Source organism: Vulpes lagopus, chromosome 6, assembly GCF_018345385.1.
Source record: "Vulpes lagopus strain Blue_001 chromosome 6, ASM1834538v1, whole genome shotgun sequence".
In the NCBI taxonomy this organism is placed as follows: Eukaryota; Metazoa; Chordata; class Mammalia; order Carnivora; family Canidae; genus Vulpes; species Vulpes lagopus.
The window spans coordinates 75,040,831-75,065,594 of NC_054829.1; the positions used below are offsets into that span (position 1 = coordinate 75,040,831).

General features: G+C 42.0%; 1 pseudogene; it reads right to left on the bottom strand.

Moving 5' to 3' along the window:
- The window catches only part of LOC121492633, a 35,630-nt pseudogene extending 11,753 nt beyond the window's left edge, over window positions 1-23,877 (bottom strand).
- Between the last annotated feature and the right edge of the window lie 887 nt (window positions 23,878-24,764).

Here is a 24,764-nt window from a genome sequence, read left to right on the forward strand (position 1 = left end):
TGCCCAGAAATCAATGGCATTTCTATACACTAACAATGAGACTGAAGAAAGAGAAATTAAGGAGTCAATCCCATTTACAATTGCACCCAAAAGCATAAGATACCTAGGAATAAACCTAACCAAAGAGGTAAAAGATCTATACCCTAAAAACTATAGAACACTTCTGAAAGAAATTGAGGAAGACACAAAGAGATGGAAAAATATTCCATGCTCGTGGATTGGCAGAATTAATATTGTAAAAATGTCAATGTTACCCAGGGCAATTTATACGTTTAATGCAATCCCTATCAAAATACCATGGACTTTCTTCAGAGAGTTAGAACAAATTATTTTAAGATTTGTGTGGAATCAGAAAAGACCCCGAATAGCCAGGGGAATTTTAAAAAAGAAAACCTTAGCTGGGGGCATCACAATGCCAGATTTCAGGTTGTATTACAAAGCTGTGGTCATCAAGACAGTGTGGTACTGGCACAAAAACAGACACATAGATCAATGGAACAGAATAGAGAACCCAGAAGTGGACCCTGAAATGTACGGCCATCTAATATTCGATAAAGGAGGAAAGACTATCCATTGGAAGAAAGACAGTCTCTTCAATAAATGGTGCTGGGAAAATTGGACATCCACATGCAGAAGAATGAAACTGGACCACTCTCTTTCACCATACACAAAGATAAACTCAAAATGGATGAGAGATCTAAATGTGAGACAAGATTCCATCAAAATCCTAGAGGAGAACACAGGCAACACCCTTTTTGAACTTGGCCACAGTAACTTCTTGCAAGATACATCCACGAAGGCAAAAGAAACAAAAGCAAAAATGAACTATTGGGACTTCATCAAGATAAGAAGCTTTTGCACAGCAAAGGATACAGTCAACAAAACTAAAAGACAACCTACAGAATGGGAGAAGATATTTGCAAATGACATATCAGATAAAGGGCTAGTTTCCAAAATCTATAAAGAACTTATTAAACTCAACACCAAAGAAACAAACAATCCAATCATGAAATGGGCAAAAGACATGAAGAGAAATCTCACAGAGGAAGACATGGACATGGCCAACATGCACATGAGAAAATGCTCTGCATCACTTGCCATCAGGGAAATACAAATCAAAACCACAATGAGATACCACCTCACACCAGTGAGAATGGGGAAAATTAACAAGGCAGGAAACAACAAATGTTGGAGAGGATGCGGAGAAAAGGGAACCCTCTTACACTGTTGGTGGGAATGTGAACTGGTGCAGCCACTCTGGAAAACTGTGTGGAGGTTCCTCAAAGAGTTAAAAATAGACCTGCCCTACGACCCAGCAATTGCACTGTTGGGGATTTACCCCAAAGATTCAGATGCAATGAAACGTCGGGACACCTGCACCCCGATGTTTCTATCAGCAATGGCCACAATAGCCAAACTGTGGAAGGAGCCTCGGTGTCCATCGAAAGATGAATGGATAAAGAAGATGTGGTTTATGTATACAATGGAATATTACTCAGCAATTAGAAACGACAAATACCCACCATTTGCTTCAACGTGGATGGAACTGGAGGGTATTATGCTGAGTGAAATAAGTCAATCGGAGAAGGACAAACAGTGTATGTTCTCATTCATTTGGGGAATATGAATAATAGTGAAAGGGAATATAAAGGAAGGGAAAAGAAATGTTGGGAAATATCAGGAAGGGAGACAGAACATAAAGACTCCTAACTCGGGGAAACGAACTAGGGGTGGTGGAAGGGGAGGAGGGCGGGTGTTGGAGGGGAATGGGTGACGGGCACTGAGGTGGACACTTGACGGGATGAGCACTGGGTGTTTTACTGTATGTTGGTAAATTAAACACCAATAAAAGTTAATTAAAAAAAAAATAAAATCATGAATGAGAAAGGGGACATCACTACCAACACCAAGGAAATACAAACGATTTTAAAAACATATTATGAACAGCTGTACGCCAATAAATTAGGAAATCTAGAAGAAATGGACACATTCCTGGAAAGCCACAAACTACCAAAACTGGAGCAGGAAGAAATAGAAAACCTGAACAGGCCAATAACCAGGGAGGAAATTGAAGCAGTCATCAAAAACCTCCCAAGACACAAGAGTCCAGGGCCAGATGGCTTCCCAGGGGAATTCTATCAAACGTTTAAAGAAGAAATCATACCTATTCTACTAAAGCTGTTTGGAAAGATAGAAAGAGATGGAGTACTTCCAAATTCGTTCTATGAGGCCAGCATCACCTTAATTCCGAAACCAGACAAAGACCCCACCAAAAAGGAGAATTACAGACCAATATCCCTGATGAACATGGATGCAAAAATTCTCAACAAGATACTAGCCAATAGGATCCAACAACACATTAAGAAAATTATTCACCATGACCAAGTAGGATTTATCCCTGGGACACAAGGCTGGTTCAACACTCGTAAAACCATCAATGTGATTCATCATATCAGCAAGAGAAAAACCAAGAACCATATGATCCTCTCATTAGATGCAGAGAAAGCATTTGACAAAATACAGCATCCATTCCTGATCAAAACCCTTCAGAGTGTTGGGATAGAGGGAACTTTCCTCGACATCTTAAAAGCCATCTACGAAAAGCCCACAGCAAATATCATTCTCAATGGGGAAGCACTGGGAGCCTTTCCCCTAAGATCAGGAACAAGACAGGGATGTCCACTCTCACCACTGCTGTTCAAGATAGTTCTGGAAGTCCTCGCCTCAGCAATCAGACAACAAAAAGACATTAAAGGCATTCAAATTGGCAAAGAAGAAGTCAAACTCTCCCTCTTCGCCGATGACATGATACTCTACATAGAAAACCCAAAAGCCTCCACCCCCAGATTGCTAGAACTCATACAGCAATTTGGTAGCGTGGCAGGATACAAAATCAATGCCCAGAAATCAATGGCATTTCTATACACTAACAATGAGACTGAAGAAAGAGAAATTAAGGAGTCAATCCCATTTACAATTGCACCCAAAAGCATAAGATACCTAGGAATAAACCTAACCAAAGAGGTAAAAGATCTATACCCTAAAAACTATAGAACACTTCTGAAAGAAATTGAGGAAGACACAAAGAGATGGAAAAATATTCCATGCTCATGGATTGGCAGAATTAATATTGTAAAAATGTCAATGTTACCCAGGGCAATTTATACGTTTAATGCAATCCCTATCAAAATACCATGGACTTTCTTCAGAGAGTTAGAACAAATTATTTTAAGATTTGTGTGGAATCAGAAAAGACCCCGAATAGCCAGGGGAATTTTAAAAAAGAAAACCTTAGCTGGGGGCATCACAATGCCAGATTTCAGGTTGTATTACAAAGCTGTGGTCATCAAGACAGTGTGGTACTGGCACAAAAACAGACACATAGATCAATGGAACAGAATAGAGAACCCAGAAGTGGACCCTGAAATGTACGGCCATCTAATATTCGATAAAGGAGGAAAGACTATCCATTGGAAGAAAGACAGTCTCTTCAATAAATGGTGCTGGGAAAATTGGACATCCACATGCAGAAGAATGAAACTGGACCACTCTCTTTCACCATACACAAAGATAAACTCAAAATGGATGAGAGATCTAAATGTGAGACAAGATTCCATCAAAATCCTAGAGGAGAACACAGGCAACACCCTTTTTGAACTTGGCCACAGTAACTTCTTGCAAGATACATCCACGAAGGCAAAAGAAACAAAAGCAAAAATGAACTATTGGGACTTCATCAAGATAAGAAGCTTTTGCACAGCAAAGGATACAGTCAACAAAACTAAAAGACAACCTACAGAATGGGAGAAGATATTTGCAAATGACATATCAGATAAAGGGCTAGTTTCCAAAATCTATAAAGAACTTATTAAACTCAACACCAAAGAAACAAACAATCCAATCATGAAATGGGCAAAAGACATGAAGAGAAATCTCACAGAGGAAGACATGGACATGGCCAACATGCACATGAGAAAATGCTCTGCATCACTTGCCATCAGGGAAATACAAATCAAAACCACAATGAGATACCACCTCACACCAGTGAGAATGGGGAAAATTAACAAGGCAGGAAACAACAAATGTTGGAGAGGATGCGGAGAAAAGGGAACCCTCTTACACTGTTGGTGGGAATGTGAACTGGTGCAGCCACTCTGGAAAACTGTGTGGAGGTTCCTCAAAGAGTTAAAAATAGACCTGCCCTACGACCCAGCAATTGCACTGTTGGGGATTTACCCCAAAGATTCAGATGCAATGAAACGTCGGGACACCTGCACCCCGATGTTTCTATCAGCAATGGCCACAATAGCCAAACTGTGGAAGGAGCCTCGGTGTCCATCGAAAGATGAATGGATAAAGAAGATGTGGTTTATGTATACAATGGAATATTACTCAGCAATTAGAAACGACAAATACCCACCATTTGCTTCAACGTGGATGGAACTGGAGGGTATTATGCTGAGTGAAATAAGTCAATCGGAGAAGGACAAACAGTGTATGTTCTCATTCATTTGGGGAATATGAATAATAGTGAAAGGGAATATAAAGGAAGGGAAAAGAAATGTTGGGAAATATCAGGAAGGGAGACAGAACATAAAGACTCCTAACTCGGGGAAACGAACTAGGGGTGGTGGAAGGGGAGGAGGGCGGGTGTTGGAGGGGAATGGGTGACGGGCACTGAGGTGGACACTTGACGGGATGAGCACTGGGTGTTTTTCTGTATGTTGGTAAATTAAACACCAATAAAAGTTAATTAAAAAAAAATAAAAAAAATAAAAATAAAAATAAAAAAAAATAAAAAAATAAAATAGTGACAAGGAAAACCCACCAGAGCACAGACTGCATGGTGAGTATTCTGTGTTCTGTCCCAATCCCTGAAAGGGGTCACCTAAGGTTCCTGGGGTGGGGGCTTCTCTCCCAGCTAAGGGTTCAGACTAGGCTGGCTTAATAGTAGAGGGGGTGCTATTTGCATGTCCTCTGACTACATATCAATTTAGCAGTTAGCATCCTTATGATACAGTTGCTCAGAACACATTTTTGGATCATGGCAGAGTTTTGTGGACAGGATGTGTCAGTAAATTGTGCTGTCTCCAACATCATTAGCTGCCTGATTACTTATCATCAATTATCTTCCATTTTTCCACATACTCACTCAAGATAGGTTATGAACATAAAACTTTCCACCATTTACAGGTGTATAATTATTCTCTGCAGAAGAGAGCTTGTGTGAGTGTCTGAGACCACACAGCAGTTTGAAGTGACTCTCAGTGTCTTGGCTATGCTCCCCACCATGGGAACTGGATCCTCCCTGAGCCACTTCCAGGAAGAAACTGGACATGAGATTTGTAGGTTTCTGGAATTTCCAGAAGTACCAACTGAGTGTTGTGTGGATACCAGTTCTCTCAGTCACACAAAAATGCAGACAAGTAGAAACCTTGACGAAGACTCACAGAGCTGATGGAGATGTTGTGGATTCATCTGCCACAGGGGCATTTACACCTCCTCTCTTTGTACATATGAATGGGAATTCTAAATAAAGATAGAAGAGTGGAATGAGTATTAAAATAATTAATTCCGGGATCCCTGGGTGGCGCAGTGGTTTGGCGCTTGCCTTTGGCCCAGGGCGCGATCCTGGAGACCCGGGATCGAATCCCACATCAGGCTCCCGGTGCATGGAGCCTGCTTCCTCCTCTGCCTATGTCTCTGCCTCTCTCTCTCTCTCTGTGTGACTATCATAAATAAATAAAAATTTAAAAAAAATTTTAAAAAATAATAAAATAATTAATTCCATAAAATGTGACCAAAAAAGGATGTGTTGTAGAGCCGTGTCCTCATCTATGGCATGGACATCATCGTACTTGTACACTCACATATATTGCCATGAAAAATATCAGTTATATTGATCCTGGAGCTTGTCCATGGCAACTTGGTTACAAGCACTATGATTGTGTATTCAGAAATTGAGGACTCTTCCGTATTTCCCCAGACTAAACAAACTGTTTACCATGTCCCTACATGATGATGTTTGAAGAGATAGATGCTTTATTATCTTCTATATTCATCTGACAATGTACACTTGCACTGTTTTCATATATTGTCTTTTGAAAATAATGAATCTATAAACATACATGTTTGAGGTTCCTAGTAAACCAGATTTTCTGTATTTTTGGGGTGAATATTTAGGTCTTTGTTTGCAGGTTCATGCTAAGGCTCCGTTTTTAATTTTCTGAGTAACCTCAATACTGTTTCCTGGAGCTGCTGCACCCCTGTCCACCCACATATTCTGACCAGAGAATTCTGAAAGGCCTCAGTTCTAGTGGAGGTGGTAGCAGGTGTCATTTATCAAGCAGAACAGACCACACCCAGCTAAAACTTATCAAAATCCTGGACAAGGACCACACACTGCCCACTGCAGACAGGGAGAGCCTCTGTAGGTATTACCTGATGGAAAAAGATGCCAAAACAGAAGAGCCTAGTGCATGCAGCACACAAAAGAGACACCCTCTGAGGTGCCAGACCATACACACTATATAACCTCTTCCTCGAAAAACTGTTGCTTTTGGAGGAGGAATCATAACTGGCTTTTCTAACACAGAGAAGAAGGTAGACGGTTAGGGATACTGCCATGGTGGAGGAATTCAATTTCATGTTTCACTTCTGATCACCATCAGTATTTGGTTTCCTCAGACCGATCCTCATAACCTTGCAGTTTGAGCAGAGGGCTCCTCTTAAATGTCCATTTGCAGGACATTTCTTCACTGAATGGATCGTGTGCACCAGGAAGACTGCCAGCAGTCCACACCCTCCAACTGGCAGCAACATCCACTGAATGGTGATAGAGGGTGGTGATAATAGTTCTGCTATTCGGATCTATTGGAGCTCATCTGTTGTCCCCCATTAAGCTCCTGTGTCACTGGAGATAAGATGAGATCGTGTGCATAGTCCTCAGGTGGCAACTGTCACTTCCTGCAAATCTTATAATGATTGTATCATAATCAATGGACTTTCTACATTAAAAGAGCTCTTGAGAGCATAGAAGTGCTGGATCAGGGGAAAGAGGGATATAAGATTATGATATTGTGTGATAAATGGTAGAGTGAGATTTAGAGTTTCTAGGTAACACAGAAGGTAGTTATCCCAAAATCTCTGGGTTTTTTTTGTTTTTAGCTTTAAAAACAGGCATTTATTTTTTGCATCAAATACATATAGTCCAAATATCCAAAAGATGGAATAAGGCGGGCTGGCCTACAGTCTAAGGCTAAAAAGATTGACCCTAAAATGATTTAATTCATGTCCAGTAAAAGAAACGTTATCACCACAAAAGGCTAAATAAAAATAACATGATCTTAGAGAAGTTAAAAGTATTTTTCTTTATACATTTTTAAATAAAAAGTATCTAAAGAGATGAGAATCTTTCAAGATGACTGGCATAAATGGCCAACGATTAGAGTAAAATTCAGTATAACGCAAGGAGAAATAGTCTGTTGTCTGCATGATATGTGCAGGGCTGATGGAGTATTTTAACCATCTTTTCTTAATTTAAATTCAACTTGCCAGCGTACAGATACCATAGTGTACCACCCTGTATTTGTCACATTATATGTGGTAACTGGGTGATGGGCATTAAGGAGGACATCTGATGTGGTGAGAACTTACTGTTATGCTGTATGTTGGCTAAATGATTTTACATATCACATCATCTTTCAAACAAGAAAGTACTGAGGATTTTGAAAAACACCCATTTTTGGGGTCGCTATAAAAACTGAGTTCTGGGGCACCTGAGTGGCTCCATGTTTGAGCTTCAGCCTTCAGCTCAGGTCAGGATTATGGAGTCCTGCGGGCGAGTCCTACCTCAGGCTCCCCAGAGAAAGCCTGCTTCTCCTTCAGCCTGTGGCTCAGCCTCTCTCTGTGTCTTTCATGAATAAATAAATAAATTATTTAAAAGAGATAAAGCAGAGTTCAGGGAGGAATCTATCCACAAAACTACAAAGAGGCATGCGTATCCACTGACATACCTGTGCTCTACAGGTTTTGTGGAGAAACCTTGGATTTCCCTAGAAGTGAGAGGGTTTCCAGGTGAGATGACCATTGGATCCCTGAGACTTATAAAGTATATTTCCCTCCACAACCATAGGGAGCATCCCCCAACTCACTGAATCCATGAATACAAGAATAGACATGGAAGGCAGAAGTTATCTCATTTATTTCTCTCTTAATGTCTATGCTGGACATCTCATGTTATCATCTCCTACTCTTAGACTGAGCAACACACATGACCTTCCCTGTTCTCATTACAACAGATCAGAATGATTTACACCAACATCGACTCTGTGGCTGTGGGATGCAGCGGACAGATCATGGGTCTTGTCAAGCTCTGTTATCCTAGGATCTAATTATATATATTTTATCCAGATGAGATTAGAGATCATACTTAAAAAGAGTTCTACTTTCTATACAACCTTGCTTACATTTAGTATTGTTATAGTTTAATTTATTCAATTCTGTAATTTAGTCAATGGTTGGAGATGTAGTGTATTGTGAGGATCATTATATTTACATTTATCATTTACTTCTTTCCAGGGAATAGAACATTAATCTGTTACATGTTTCTTAAAGAACTCCTGAGAATAGTGCCGCCATCAGGGACGTGGAGGATATAGGGTTGGTGATGCTCCCCACCTGCCTATTCACTATTCCTATTTGGGCTGCATAAAATCTGAAGTGCTCTAGAAGTCCCCTATGGGCATTTCAGATTGATGGTTTTCAAATTTTTGGGGAAAAGTCCTGCTAAACTCTGCTGATCATGGTTCATCTATAGAGAAACCTGTAAGGATGTTTCTGGATCTTAGAATCTACAGGTGGAAGCCTGTGTCCCTAGGTTATCATGGAAACTGGGCATTCCATCTTGAAATTAGTGGTATTTGAGCACGTAAGCCCAGGATTGGGGCACACACAGTGCCTCTCCATCACCAAATGAAAGACGTGTTGTGTTCTGGAGCAATCCTGAGGACACAGCATGTCACATTAAGGAGCTTCCAAATCCTCATGGAGCCCAGTCCTGCTCCACTGCATTCAGACTCACACCCTGCACATATGAACTCATGGAGAGAGTAAGGAATTATTTGAAAGGGGAAAGAAAAGCGGATACTCATCCACAGATGGTTCTGCAGATATTCAGACAGAACTTAAGAGTGGAACTCAGTAGATTAAAATTGTCTTCACATCCCTGATGCAGCTGGCTTTTGAGACGAGAGGAATTTCCTTTCAAGACAGGATTAGAGCGCTAAGTAGGTACCAATAGCTTGTAAGGAGGAGACCAAGCAGATACACTTCAGGATGAAGGTATTGGTCGCCCTCTCAGGTAATGGGCTGTGACAAGCTGAAGGGTTCCTGAAATCAAGGAGTGTATGTAGTTGGTAGATGAAGAAGGAAGGTCAATTAACAGTTTTTATTCTCGTTTGGTTACTAAAATGAGGATTGCAACTGTCATACATATTCCCTCCTTGTATCATTTCAGATCTTCTTTGCTAACAAACACAATGGGAGGAGGAGTTACGATGTCAGACCTGCAGGGGACCCTGGGCTTGTGTCATCCCTGAACACAGCTGCATACTTTTCAAATAATTCTGAGCTAAGAAGAAACCAATTTTAGGAAGAAGAGAACAAAAAATGCTAGTCTGCAAGTAGAAAATTGACACGTTTTGGAATGTAGGCAGTTTGGAGTGTTGTTCTGGGGAGGAGACATAGCTGTGGGGCTGGGGCAGGGAAGGAAACTACTCCCTGAAGCTACCACAATTAGGATGAGCAGCATAGAGGAAGATTGTTTAGAGTTCATTTCGTTCTATGAGTTCATCATAGAAATCCCCCACTTGAGGATATGGCAGGTTAAAAGTGCTTGGATGTTAACGCAGGCTGGAATCTAAAACAATGTTTTCAAAGATACAACTGGGATTGAGCAAATACTGAAGACACTCCAAAATCACTTCTTGCAGAGATAAAAGAAATAATCCCTTGTCAGCCAAAAATAAAAAATGCTATTACAGACATGTTGTCTCAAATGCATGAAAAAAGGAGGACGGATTAAAGAACAGCATGTTGGGGAAAATAGAAGATAACATGGTGGAAAATCATGACAGAACAATAGAGGGAAACAAAGTAATTGTCCCTAAAGATAGACATAGGGAACTCAGTGACTTATGAAACAGTAACATTCCTTTGATAGGAGGCCCAGAAAATGAAGACCGAGAAGCAGTGGCAGGTTTATTCAATGAAATAATTCCTGAAACACCCCCTAATCAGAAGGACAGAGACCTCGACATTGAGGAAGCATCCAGGAAGTCTCATGAAATTCAACAAATTCGACCTTCTCCAAGGCATTTCATATTCAATCTCACAAAATATGCACACAAAGAAGGAATCCTGAAAGCAGGAAGGGAACTGCTGTCCTGACCCTCACAGCCATCAGTCTAACTGCATGTGGACGATGATGCTCAGAGTCAGGTCCCACAGGGTCAGCACATCCCCATCTTCTGGAAAGGTTGATAAATCATCATCCTTACACTAAAGTTCCACAGTCTCCTAGCCCCCTGTTGCCTGTGTAAAGATTCGCCATCCAAGTGACCACTGGGTCTTGTTCCCGGAGACCTAGGAGTGTCCACAGGTTCATCCTCTGTGTAGGAGGGAACACGTGAGAAATCCACCATTGATCCCATGGATGGAACCTATCAGGGACTTATCACAACAAATTCAGCAGAAAACACAAGATAATCAGGGCTTGGATTCTCATGTCACCAATATCTTAGCCTGTGCCCCCTAATGGAACATCGCACTTGGTCTGCGTGGATTAAACAGACACTCATTCCCACAGTTCTGGAGTCTGAGAAGCCTGAGATCCAGGTGTAGGCAGATGTGGTGTCTAGAGAGCATCCACGTCCTACCATATCCTTTCCTCAAAAACACACATTGGGCCATGGGGCAGTGAGCTTTCCCAGTCCTGATGTATAAGGGCCTGGTCCTTTCCTGAGGCTGCACCCTCCTGACCTAAGTGCTCCCCTAAGGCCACACCAACTCTTCCTATCACAAGGGCGTTAGGTTTCAACATGGGGAAGGTAGAGGTCACACACATTGGGCTGATATCAGCACCGGAAGGATCAATGATTTATATCCTGGAAGTGGAAGGCTCCTCCAGTCAAGCTCCTCACCGTGAGGATCCTCATAGATACAGTTGAAGTTTCTGGTCCCTGCACAAGGACACACATGACCTTCAAAATCAGCTGATAACTTGGAGGGCGATAGATTCCACTTCATCTTCTGGGTAGTTGTGAGTCCACTTTTATAATCACATCATAATTTTTGCCTCTTCTCCCTGATCATACTTCTCATTTATCACTACACCAGGTATTATGTTTTTGTGCATGGATTGTAGGTCCCTCTTTTTAAACAATTTTATTCATTTATTCATGAGAGACATAGAGAGAGATGATGTAGAGACACAGGCAGAGGGAGAAGCAGGCACCATGCTGGGAGCTTGACTTGGTAGTCGAACTTGGGACTCCAGGATCATCGCCTAGGCTGAAGGCAAACTCTAACCCACTGAGCCACCAAGGGATCCCTGGAACCCTCTAGTCCTTGACGTACATGGAGATATTTGTACATTTCTCATATTTGGGTAAATAGTAAATAAGTGTAACAACTCTGTCTTCTGTGCATATAAAGTAGCAGTTTTCCTAAAGAATCTGTTTTCAAATCAGGAGCCAAATAGTTAAGAACAAATTTCTGGTCCAGAGAGGCTCACTGGGGGGAAACAACTCCTTGGAGAGGAAGCCCAGACCCTGACAGGAAACCTGCCCAGAACCTCCCTCTGCACCTGCTCCTGGGCCTTCAAGACAGAAGTGGTGAGGAGTGTGCACCCCCTTGTGGTCTTAATCCCCTTCTACAGGGAGAATTGTGTCTGGGCTCACACTGAGGTCCCCTCACTTTTTTTGCACAGCAATACACGACCGTGTCCTCTGCTCACAGGCTGTTCATCTGCAGATACAGCGTGTTCTTGGCGTTGGCTCTGGAGATTGCGAATTGGCCCTTCACAGCACAGGTGTAGCTTGTGCTACTTCCATCACTGGTAATGTATGCGACCCACTGCAGCTCCTTCCCTGGAGTCTGGAGGACTCAGCTCATGGCATAGCTAATGAAGGTGAATCCAGAGGCCACACAGGAGAGTCTCAGGGACACCCCCAGGCTTCACCAGGTCTCCCCCAGACTCCACCAGTGGCACATCTCTTTGACACCTGCAGACACAAGACATCCTCATCAGAACACTGTCCCATATCTGCTGTTTCTCTCACTCACCCCCTCACATACTCAGTCTCCAGTTCTCCATGAATTACCTGTTAAAATAGCAACAAAGAAAACCCAGCTGAGCACAGACTTTATGGTGAGTGGTCTGTGTTCTGTCCTGATTCCTGAATGGGGTCACCTGGGGATCCTTGACCTGGGTCTACTCTCTCAGCTGTAGGGTCGGGCTGGGATAGTTTAATCAGTGGAGGGAGGACCCTGTTTGCTTGTCCTTTGAATATATAATGAGCAGCCTACCTATATTTGATTCTTTACAAGTTATTAACACGGATTGCTTTACATCTGTAGGCCACTGTGTGTAATATCTTGTGACATTATGAAGTGTTCAAACCAATGAAAAAATTACCTTTGCGTTTCTTTATGACTCTTAAAAAGCAAAAATGAACTATTGGGACTTCATCAAGATAAGAAGCTTTTGCACAGCAAAGGATACAGTCAACAAAACTAAAAGACAACCTACAGAATGGGAGAAGATATTTGCAAATGACATATCAGATAAAGGGCTAGTTTCCAAAATCTAAACTCAACACCAAAGAAACAAACAATCCAATCATGAAATGGGCAAAAGACATGAAGAGAAATCTCACAGAGGAAGACATGGACATGGCCAACAAGCACATGAGAAAATGCTCTGCATCACTTGCCATCAGGGAAATACAAATCAAAACCACAATGAGATACCACCTCACACCAGTGAGAATGGGGAAAATTAACAAGGCAGGAAACCACAAATGTTGGAGAGGATGCGGAGAAAAGGGAACCCTCTTACACTGTTGGTGGGAATGTGAACTGGTGCAGCCACTCTGGAAAACTGTGTGGAGGTTCCTCAAAGAGTTAAAAATAGACCTGCCCTACGACCCAGCAATTGCACTGTTGGGGATTTACCCCAAAGATTCAGATGCAATGAAACGTCGGGACACCTGCACCCCGATGTTTCTATCAGCAATGGCCACAATAGCCAAACTGTGGAAGGAGCCTCGGTGTCCATCGAAAGATGAATGGATAAAGAAGATGTGGTTTATGTATACAATGGAATATTCCTCAGCCATTAGAAACGACAAATACCCACCATTTGCTTCAACGTGGATGGAACTGGAGGGTATTATGCTGAGTGAAATAAGTCAATCGGAGAAGGACAAACAGTGTATGTTCTCATTCATTTGGGGAATATGAATAATAGTGAAAGGGAATATAAAGGAAGGGAGAAGAAATGTTGGGAAATATCAGGAAGGGAGACAGAACATAAAGACTCCTAACTCGGGGAAACGAACTAGGGGTGGTGGAAGGGGAGGAGGGTGGGTGTTGGAGGGGAATGGGTGACGGGCACTGAGGTGGACACTTGACGGGATGAGCACTGGGTGTTTTTCTGTATGTTGGTAAATTGAACACCAATAAAAAATAAATTTATTATAAAAAAAACCAAAGTAATTCTGGGTTTCCACACAGTAACAACCAATAATTTATAATTTAAAGATTTTATTTAATTTTTCATGAAAGACACAGGCAGTGTGAGAAGCAGGCTCCATGCTGGGAGCCCAAAGTGGGACTGGATCTCTAAACTCCAGAATCCCTCCCAGAGCAGAACACAGACCACAACTGCTGAGCCACCCCAGCATCCCTAACAATAAAGTATTTAAAAGGTACTTTATAAAAACTTGTTACGTTGACACCAGGGTCAGAAATATATTATGTAAAATTAAATATTCTGAAGGAAGTAAAATACTGTCCACTAAAACTACCTAAATTGATGAGAGATTTTTTTTTCAGCTTATAAACAATATTTATTTCTTATTCATTTTACATGAAAATTGTTGGTAGCTATGGGTTAACGGGTAATTCTGGGGTAATTCTAACTCCCAGAGTTAGGAGTCTTTATGTCCTGTCTCCTTTTCTGATATTTCCCACACATTTCTTCTCCCTTCCCTTATATTCCCTTTCACTATTATTTATATTCCCCAAATGAATGAGAACATATAATGTTTGTCCTTCTCCGATTGACTTACTTCACTCAGCATAATACCCTCCAGTTCCATCCACATCGAAGTAAATGGTGGGTATTTGTCATTTCTAATGGCTGAGGAATATTCCATTGTATACATAAACCACATTTCTTTATCCATTCATCTTTCAATGGAAACTGAGGCTCCTTCCACAGTTTGGCTATTGTGGACATTGCTGCTAGATTTACTTTGTATGTTGATTTTGTATCCTATGTATTTCCTGAAATTTTTCGTTAACTACGTGGTTTTAGAACTTTTTGAGTTTCACCCTACAAAAGATCATGTCGTATATATACAAATAATTTTTTCTGAATCTATTGATTTAAGTATTTATTATTCTTAGTTTCTTAAATTTCCTTGATTGGAATTCCAGTCATTGCCACAGTACGGGCTTCCTTCTCTCTTCTTCTTGGTTATTTCTCTGGACTAATTATTCTGTAGATATATGACAGACTTAAGTGGGGATGTATTTCATGTTGCATGTCCCTGAGCTCCCTGGAACACAACACACTGACAATGACTTAAGTAGGCAGCCCTTGTGCTTCTTACACAACAGAAAGTTGGGTTTGTGGAGATATAAGACCAGGATTCTGGGTTTGGGTCAGTAAATTAGTGAGGAAATGACAAGGGTGGTTTGCACTGCTTTCTGGGCCCCATAGACCATTCTAGTGAAGAGGATTGTTCAACCCTCCTGGTTCAGAGAAGGGAATTTTCCCATGGGAGATTTAGTTCCTTCCAGCAAGGTGACATAGGAGTTTTAGCCTCTCTGTCCATTAGATGATTCTCATGTGATTTTTTTCACAATAATCCAGAGAACCAGCTGACATATGGGGTGGCACAGTTTATTCTTCTTCAGTATAGCATGTTGAATACTCATGGTGGGAATGACCCCCTCTGTGGGTCCTGACTTGACAGAAGGGCTTCAGGTTTTCATTTTTGAATGCAGTGTTCATTGTGGGCTTTTCATAAAATGTGACTAATTCATGACACAATCTCTTATGCCTCGATTCTTACGATGATTTGAAGAGGAGGAGGGGCAAGATGGCAGAAGAGTAGGGTCCCCAAATCACCTGTCTCCACCAAATTAACTAGATAACCTTCAAATCATCCTGAAAATCTATGAATTCGGCCTGAGATTTAAAGAGAGAACAGCTGGAATGCTACAGTGAGAAGAGTTTGTGCTTCTATCAAGGTAAGAAGACGGGAAAAAAGAATTAAAGAAACAAAAGGCATCCAAGGAGGAGGGGCCCCACGAGGAGCCAGGCTAAGGCCAGGGCAAGTGCCCTCAGGAAAGGAAAGCACTGTCCCAGAGAAGCAGAAGCTTCACCAATCTTCCCGGGTGGAAAGGCACTTGCAGGGAGTTAGAGCAGGACCGCAGGAAGGGCGGGGATGCCCTCAGGTTACCTTGGACACTAACAGAGTAATTGCACACCTGGGAGAGTGGGATGAGCTCCCTAAAGGACTGCAGCTCATGCATGCATTGACCCGGGAGCAGCTTGGAGGGGCTAGGTGGTATCTCTTGTGGTTTATATAAAAATATCATGTACTCTGCAAAGAGGGAGAGTTTGAATTCGTCTTTGCCATTTGAATGCCATTTATTTTGTTGTCTGATTGTTGATGCTAGGAATACTATTTCTTTTGTGAGCAGAATCAGTGAGGGCCTGCATCCGTGCTGTCTTCCTGAGTTTAGGGACGAGCTTTTTAATCCCCATTGAGTATGAGATTCACTGAGAATTTTCCATAGATGGCTTTTAAGATATTGAAACATGTTTCCTCTACCCTCTACTTTGAAGAGCTTTAATCAGGAATGCCTGCTGTAATTTTTTCTATGAGTTATCTGCATCTAGTTAGAGGAACATATACATCTTTTCTTTTCTATTATTTTACAAAGACTTTATTTATTTATTCATAAGTGACAGAGAGAACGAGAGGAAGAGAGAGAGAGAGAGAGAGAGAGAGAGAGAGAGAGAGAGAGAGAGAGTTAGAGACATAGGCAGAGAATGAACAGGCTCCATGCAGGAGCCTGACGTGGGACTCGACACTGGGAATCCAGGTCATGCCCTTGGCTGAAGGCAGGAACTAAATCGCTGAGCCACCCAGGCGTCCCTCCTTGTCTTTTCTATTTTTTTACTATTATCTACAAATACTTAGTGTAACACTTGAATAGAACTACAGGAAATGCTTGGCATTTATAGAAAATATTGATTCGTTGTTAGGTTACAAAAATGTATACATAGCAAAATTTAATGCTCTTTACATAGAAAATATTAGACTACTTAAACAAAACTTTCAGAAATTCCTGGTAATAGCTACGAGAATTAGAAAAGTAAAATTAGACTTGAGACACTGCATCTTCTAGAACACTGGACTCTAAAAGCACCTCCACTGATTGAAAAAACATTTAAGTCTGTCATGCAACAGGAAAACAAAACAAGCTATTCTGGAACAACTGTTCTACATAGAAGAGAGCTTCTCCCAATTAAAAATGGTGAAGAACCAAACAGGCATTTTTAGGCATTAACAAGAACAAAAAGAATCCAAATGAAATATTATACTTGAAGTTCAATTTCAGTAGCATCTTGATAAAGGTATGCTTCCTTTCATTTTAATACATTTCTGCACATGTATATGTTTTAAAATCCAGTAAACAGCCAAACCACAAGTTAATTGTTAACATGAATATGCATAGTTAACCCTGTATTATGCAGCCCTTTAAAAAAGCACTGATGCACCCAACAGCTATATGTATCATTTCATAAAGAACAACACAGTCTACCATCACTAATACCCAATACTTATAATCACTTAATGTTCTGGAACACAATGATTTGGAAGGCAAGTTTCTTTTGAAACTGGTGTAAACACAAGCAGGTGTTTTTTTGTTGAACATTAAACTAGTATTATTCCAGGAAAGTTTTCAATTTAAAAATGAAGTAAATGCCAATTCTAATTTAAATTAATTAAGTATTCAAGTCTATAAAAGTAGGAGGAGGTCTGTGGTCCGTTTGTAAATGAGGTTTTTAGATAGTTTGTACAGAACAATAAACTTGCTATTCAGACCACATAAAAATGGTTTATAATGGTGGTCATTTTAATAAGCTAACACTTCTTAATTAAGAAAAACGTGTGTGGAATAAAAGACAATGAAAGATTTGGGTCTCCTGTTGTAAAATAAGTTCTTAGAAATCTAAAAAAATACATATTAAGGAAGAGCTGACATTTATTTCCCAGGATGAAGAATGACAACTGGGCCATTTTATTCAAGGAAGTCCATTATAAATTTTTTTGGGGGGGATCCCGCAGCGGTTTGGCGCCTGCCTTTGGCCCAGGGCGCGATCCTGGAGACCCAGGATCGAATCCCACATCGGGCTCCCGATGCATGGAGCCTGCTTCTCCCTCTGCCTGTGTCTCTGCCTCTCTCTCTCTCTCTCTCTCTGTGACTATCATAAATAATAAAAAAATAAATAAAGATTTAAAAAAAATAATAAATAAATTTTTTTTGGAAAGCTTGTCAATGAGTCAGAATCCAGCTTCTTCAATGGTAGGTGTTGTAGATTTATAGTAGATCCTTTTAGCATTATTGAAAAATAGATTTCTAATTGGATCAGGTGACTAATGTGTCCTGGACTTAAAGAATAGAGAAGTCAGAGGGAAGGGCAAGATGGCAGAAGAGTAGGGTTCCCAAATCACCTGTCCCCACCAAATTACCTAGATTATCTTCAAATCATCCTCAAAATCTATGAATTCAGCCTGAGATTTAAAGAGAGACCAGCTAGAATACTACAGTGAGAAGAGTTCCTGCTTCTATCAAGGCAGGAAGATGGGGAAAAAGAAATAAAGAAACAAAAGGCCTCCAAGGGGGAGGGGCCCCACCAGGAGCCAGGCTGAGGCCTGGGCGAGTGTCCCCAGGACAGGAGAGCCCTGTCCTGGAGAAGCAGGAGTTGCACCAACCTTCCAGGGCGGAAAGGGGCCTGCAGGGAGTTGGAACAGGACCCAGGAGGACAGGGATGCCCTCAGGCTCCCTGGGACACTAACAGGCACCTGCGCCCCAGGAGAGCGCCCCGAGCTCCCTAAGGGCTGCAAGGCCAAGGCTGACCAGAGCAGCTCGGAGTGGCTGGGGGGGCGGTTCTGTGGAGGGGGCTGCGGTGCGGGAGCGCAAATCCAACAGCGCAGTCCAGGAGCACAGGGCACCGGGACAAAGCTCAGGATCTGGCCTCCCTGCAGGACAGGTAGAGGCCAGGAGGGCCCAGGACAGCAAGGACGCTCCTGCCCTGAACTGAGCAGATCAGTGGCCCCGCCCCGAGCCTCCAGGCCCTGCAGACAGAGAGCTCTGGAGTCACTGCTGGAGCTGAACCCAGGGCTCCAGAGCTGGCCATGCCACTGGGGTTGTTCCCAGTGGCAGGCGGGGGATGGGTTGACTGGGTGAGGGGCACTGAGGAGGGCACTTGAAGGGATGATCACTGTGTGTTCTACTACATGTTGGCACATTGAAATTCAATAAAAAAATATTAAAAAGGAGGAAACTGAGGACATCCAGGGAGAGCTGGAGCTGTGGGAGGGAACAAGGGAATAAAAGAAGTGACTTTGTACCCAGAGATGGGCACGAATCAATGGAATGGGACTCCTGATGGAGGAGGGTCAGGGATCCGAGCAGCCTTCCTCCAGACCCAGGGTCCCATGAACACCAGACGATAAGACTCATTCAGCAAGTCAGAACATCCTTGTGGTCCCAATCCTTCCCCACATTAAACATTATCACCTAAGTAGAGCAGTTGATGTACTGGAGGGAGATGAGGGAGGTCCTACGTGGAAGAGCCCAAGGAGCACACAAAGCCAGTCAGGGAAAGAAACAGGGGATCGCTGAAGGAATCTGAACTCTCAGGTGGGCACACAGACACACACTTCACAACTGACACCCAGGCCAGCACAGCTCTCCAGTGCAGCCAGGGAGAGAGCCACACAGCCCACGGCACAATCCTCACCAAGGTACGATGGGAGCATCTACAGAGAAGCAAAATCTTTAAACATAACAATCTAATAACAAATGCACTGTGCAACTTAGACATGATTCCAAACCCCAGCTCAGGTCCAGTGGGTGAACACTGCTAGAGAACCTGTGTGTTCCACCCCCTTCTCCATCATCTCATGTTTGAGTCTTTAATGGGCAAGTTTGGGGACTACAGCATGTGCACAAATATTGTTGAAGTAGGACAAAGCAAACCACTGTCCACTTCTGGGCATTCTGAGCTGTCCCCCTGGCTTGCTGACCATGAGTGGACTTAACTTCCCTGAAACAACTTCCCCACAAGGTAAATTCACATGCAGACTATGGAATCGGATGACATAGCTGTTAGGTGTTGCCATCACCAGCTCACATTACATGGCTGGTGCAGATGCCATTACAAAGAACAATTGCATATAAATAAAGAGATAAAGGGCAAATCAGAAATGTAAGTCCTCCTTTTATGATTTCCAGTGAGGACCATGTTAAGGGGAAACTGCCCTCATGACTAGAGAGAGAGTCACAGTAGCTGGTGGGTTTCAAATGGGAACACGGGGCACCAAATGTTCATCTGGTGACAAGGTGCACACCTCACAGCCGTCGGAACAAACACAACTCATTAAGGTGATATTCCACAGGATCATCACATCCTCGTCTTCAGGAAACGTTATAAAAGGCCATCCTTAAAATGAAGCTCCAATGGGTCTGAGTTACTCTGAAAGTCTTGTATCAAGATAATCCTTCTATGTGTCCACTGTGTCTTTTTCACAAATCTCTATAATTTTCAACAGCTTTGTCCTAGCTCCAGGAAGGAACATGTGAGAAATCCACTCTTGACTGGTTGAAGGAATTTAACAGGTACATTCCACAACAAACAAAAAGCCCGAAAATGCCAGAGATTCAGCGTAGGGTTCATGTGTCAATAATATCTTTGTCTGTGCCATATAAGTATCAGGAGCATTTGTTGCACCTCTGCGAGGAAAGCCTATGATGTTTTGATAAGGATTGCATTGAATGTGTAGAATGTTCTGGGTAACATAGACATTTTCACAATATCTATTCCTCTCTTTTACAAAGTGTATCGTTTCTTTTCTATTCATGAAAGATACCTAGTGGGGGTTAGAGACATAGTCAGAGGGAGAAACAGGATTCCTGCCAGGAGCATGATGTAGGATCAATGCCAGGATCCTGGGATCACTATGGGAGCCAAAGGCCAACACTCAAAACTGAGGAACAGAGTTTTCATGACAATAGCTATTCTTCTAATCCTTAAGCATGGAATGTTTTCCAACTTTTTGGGTCTTCCTCAATTTACATCTTAAGGTCCTGAATAGGTAGAGGAATGGCTACGCAGGTGGGGGGCATCACAATGTTTGGAGTCAAGCTCTATTACAAAGTTGCCATTGTCAAGACAGCCTGGTACTGGCACAAAACAACACCTAGGTGAAGGGAATAGAATACAGTACCCAGAAATGGACCATCAACTCTACGTTCAACTAGAATCGAGAAAGAAATTTCAATAGGAAAAAGACAATCTCTTCAATAAATGACATTGGGAAAATTGGACAGCCACCTGCAAAATAAACAAATAAATATGTAAATGAATTATCCCATTCTCTTATATGAGACAAAAAGATAGAGTCAAATAATGAGGACCTAAATCTGAGACAGTAATCTATCAAAAAATCATTGATGAGAATTTGTAGCAACCTTTTTTTTTTACCTCAGCTGCAATGACTGCTTGCAAGACACGTCTCTAAAGACATGGGAAATAAAAGCAAAAGTGAACTATTGGTACTTAAGATGAAAATCTGCACAGCAAAGGAAATAATAGGGTGAAAGGGAAGAGAACCTAGGCGGAGAAGACATTTGCTTATCCAACTCTGCACCCACAATTGCAAACAATCCAGTCAGGGTATGGGCAGAAGACATGAACATGCATTTTTCCAAAGAAGACCTACACTTGCACAAAAGCAGATGAGAAAAATGCACCACATCACTTATCATCAGGGAGATACAAATGAAAACCACAGTGAGATCCTGCTTATACAACTCAGAGTGGGTAAGTTAACAAGGCCAGAAAAAATAATTATAATCAAGGATGTTGAAAACAGGAACCCTCTTCTAATTTTGGTGGGAATGCAAACTGGTACAGCCACTCTGGAAAACAGAATGGGATTTCCTCCAAAAACTGAAGAATTGGGCTACCCTGTTACCCAATAATTTTTCCACTAGGTATTTACCCGAAAGACACAGATGTTGTGAAAAGACAGTACACCTGCACCCCAATGTCCACAATATCAGTTTCCACAGTAGCCACACTGTGGGAGGAGCCACGATGTCCCTCAACAAATGAATGGATAAAGAAGACGTAGTCTGTATATACAATGGAATATCACTCATCCATAAGAAAGGACCAATACCCACCTTTTGCTTTGTCATGGTTGGAACTGGAGGATGTTATGCTGAGTAAAATAAGTCAGTGAGAGAAATAAAGCAAACATCGTTTCACTCATACGTGGAATATAAGAAATAGTGAAAGGGACTATAAGGGAAAGGAGGGCAACAGAGTTGGGAAAATTAGAGAGGGAGACAAACCATGAGACACACTTAACTCTGGGAAACAAAGGGAGGGTCTCTGGAAAGGATGTGGGTGGGGAGCTGGGGAGACTGAATGACCAGCATTAAGGAGAGCACGTGATGTGATGAGGACTGGGTGTACTACAATATGTTGGCAATTTGAATTTAAATAAATAAATATAGATTACCTTATCCTGTGCTCCCTGCTGGAACTGGGCGAATTAAACAGCAGACACTCATTCTCAGAGATCTAGAGTCTGGGAACTCTGAGGTCCAAGTGCAGGCACACAGTGTCTGGAGGTTTCCCACGTCCTGGTAGGTCCTGTCCTTGTCACCCACGTGGGGCCAGGAGGCCGGGAGCTTTCCCAGTCCTGGTGTATAAGGGACCAGATCCCAACATGAGGCTGCACCTCCTGACCTAAGAGTTCCCATAAGACCACACTTCCTCTTCCCATCACATAGGCACTAGTTTCCAATATGGGGATGGTAGAGGTCCCACACCATGAGCTGATATCAGCACCTGAAGGATCAATGTATTATTCCCTGCAGGTGGTAGGTCCTCCTCCATTTTTGTTCTCTAAGTTCTCATAAATGTATAGTGGAATTTGTCATCACATCATATTCTTGGAGTATTACTTGCCACCGCCTGGATCACCAATCTTCCCTCTTCACCTCCTGCCCCAAACATAGGAAATGCAGCAGGAAACCTCGAGTTCCCTCCTTTGATTCAGGGACTCCACATAGATGCTTCATGGATTGGTACTTTGTCAACACAACTGACCCACAACACACACCCTGATCAAGGGCCCTCCTCTGGCTCCAAGCATGTATTTATGACTTCCTGAGAGGACTGCTCTGTTCTCAAAAGACATGATAGTGAATGTGATAAAGGTTTAGTCTTGTGTGTGTGTGTGTGTGTGTGTGTGTGTGAGAGAGAGAGTGATCCTAATTCTCATTTTCTCAGAGTTCAGTTTTTTTTGTTGTTCTGCTTGGGTTGTTGATCCCTATAGAAGTTGAGGTACACGTAGAAATTTGTGTATTATTCATATGTATAATTCATGTGTATTATTCATATGTAAGAACTTTAGATATACATTTATGAGAACTTACATAAGTCTTTGAAACTCTAACTTTTGTGCATATAAGAATAGTTGTTTCTCCATGACACAAATTATCAAGTAAGACACTGCACTGGTACGCACAGAATCTGGTGTCAAGAGAGGCCCCCTGAGCACTGGGTGATATGATATATGTTGGTGAACTGAACTGCTATAAAAAAAATAATTTGCAAAATAGAGGATTCCTGAAGGAAACTGCTCCAAGTAGAGGAAGCCCAGAACCCTGACAGGAAACCTGCCCAGAACCTCCATCTGCACCTGCTCCTGGACCTTCAAGACAGAAGTGGTGAGGAGTGTGCACCCCCTGGTGGTCCGATCCCTCTCTACAGGGAGTTTTTTGTCTGGGCTCACACTGAGGTCCCCTCACTGTGCCCCTCACACAGTAATACACGGCCGTGTCCTCTGCTCTCAGGCTGCTCATCTGCAGATACAGCGTGTTCTTGGCGTTGTCTCTGGAGATGGTGAATCGGCCCTTCACAGTGTCTGCGTAGCTTATGCTACTTCCACCACTGCTAATGTATGCGACCCCCTGCAGCCCCTTCCCTGGAGCCTGGCGGACCCAGTCCATGTCGTGACTACTGAAGGTGAATCCAGAGGCCACACAGGAGAGTCTCAGGGACCCTCCAGGCTACACCAGGTCTCCCCCAGACTCCACCAGCTGCACCTCACCCTGAACACCGGCAGACACAACACATCCTGGTCAGGAAACGGTCCCCACCCCCTGTTTCTCTCACTCACCTCCACTCACATACTCAAGTCTTCTTGTTCTCCATGAATTACCTTTTAAAATAGTGACAAGGAAAACCCAGAGGAGCACAGACTCCATGGTGAGTTGTGTATTTTCAGTCCTGATCTCTCAATGAGGTCACCTGGTGATCCTGGGGCTGAGTTTCCTCTCCCAGCTGCAGGGTCAGAGCTGGGCTGGTTTAATCAGCAGAGAGAGGGACTTATTTGCATATCCTCTGAGTATATATTCAGCTTCTGACTACAACTTGATTTTAACAAGTTAATTGCAACATTGCATGACCATTGCAGTTCACTTTGTGCAGATGTCACTTTGGAAATATAATGTTTCCCCTCTGTTAGAGTTGTTATCTTTTCATTTCTGTTTTCTTTTTTAAAAAGCCTTTCGTCAAAATATATCATTTTCAGTACGGTATTTTATCTCCTATTGAAATTAAAACTAAACCTTTATTTTTGATGCTAGCTAAAGTCATATTTTTGTGAATTTTATATAGATAATTTTCCTTAGTCTTTGGAATCATAGCTGTATTTGTTTATTTTATATCCTGAACATTCCCTGACATCATTAATTAATTCTTAGAGTTTGTGGAATTTGTAGACATTGCCTCTTTTGCAGATCATGTCATATGGAAACAAATAACTTTTCTTCCCTCTCCTGATTAATTTTTTAATTGCCTAATTTCCCTCAGAATATTTTCAACCTGTTGTAGCAGAAAGATTTCTTTTCTGTTTTTCTGGTTTTTTTTTCTTTTTTCCTTTTTTTTGTGACTAAACAGCTTTTTATTAGGTCGAACTCATGGTATTTACCATTGTTTTGTACTTATAAGACTAGTTACTACTCTGACTTGTAAATGTAGCAAAAGTACAAGGCATATTTAAGAAAAGATGACTCATAGCTATAAAACCAAATATTCAAAAGTGAGGTTGTCATCCAGGTTTTTTCCTTAAAAATATTTTTATATCACAAAA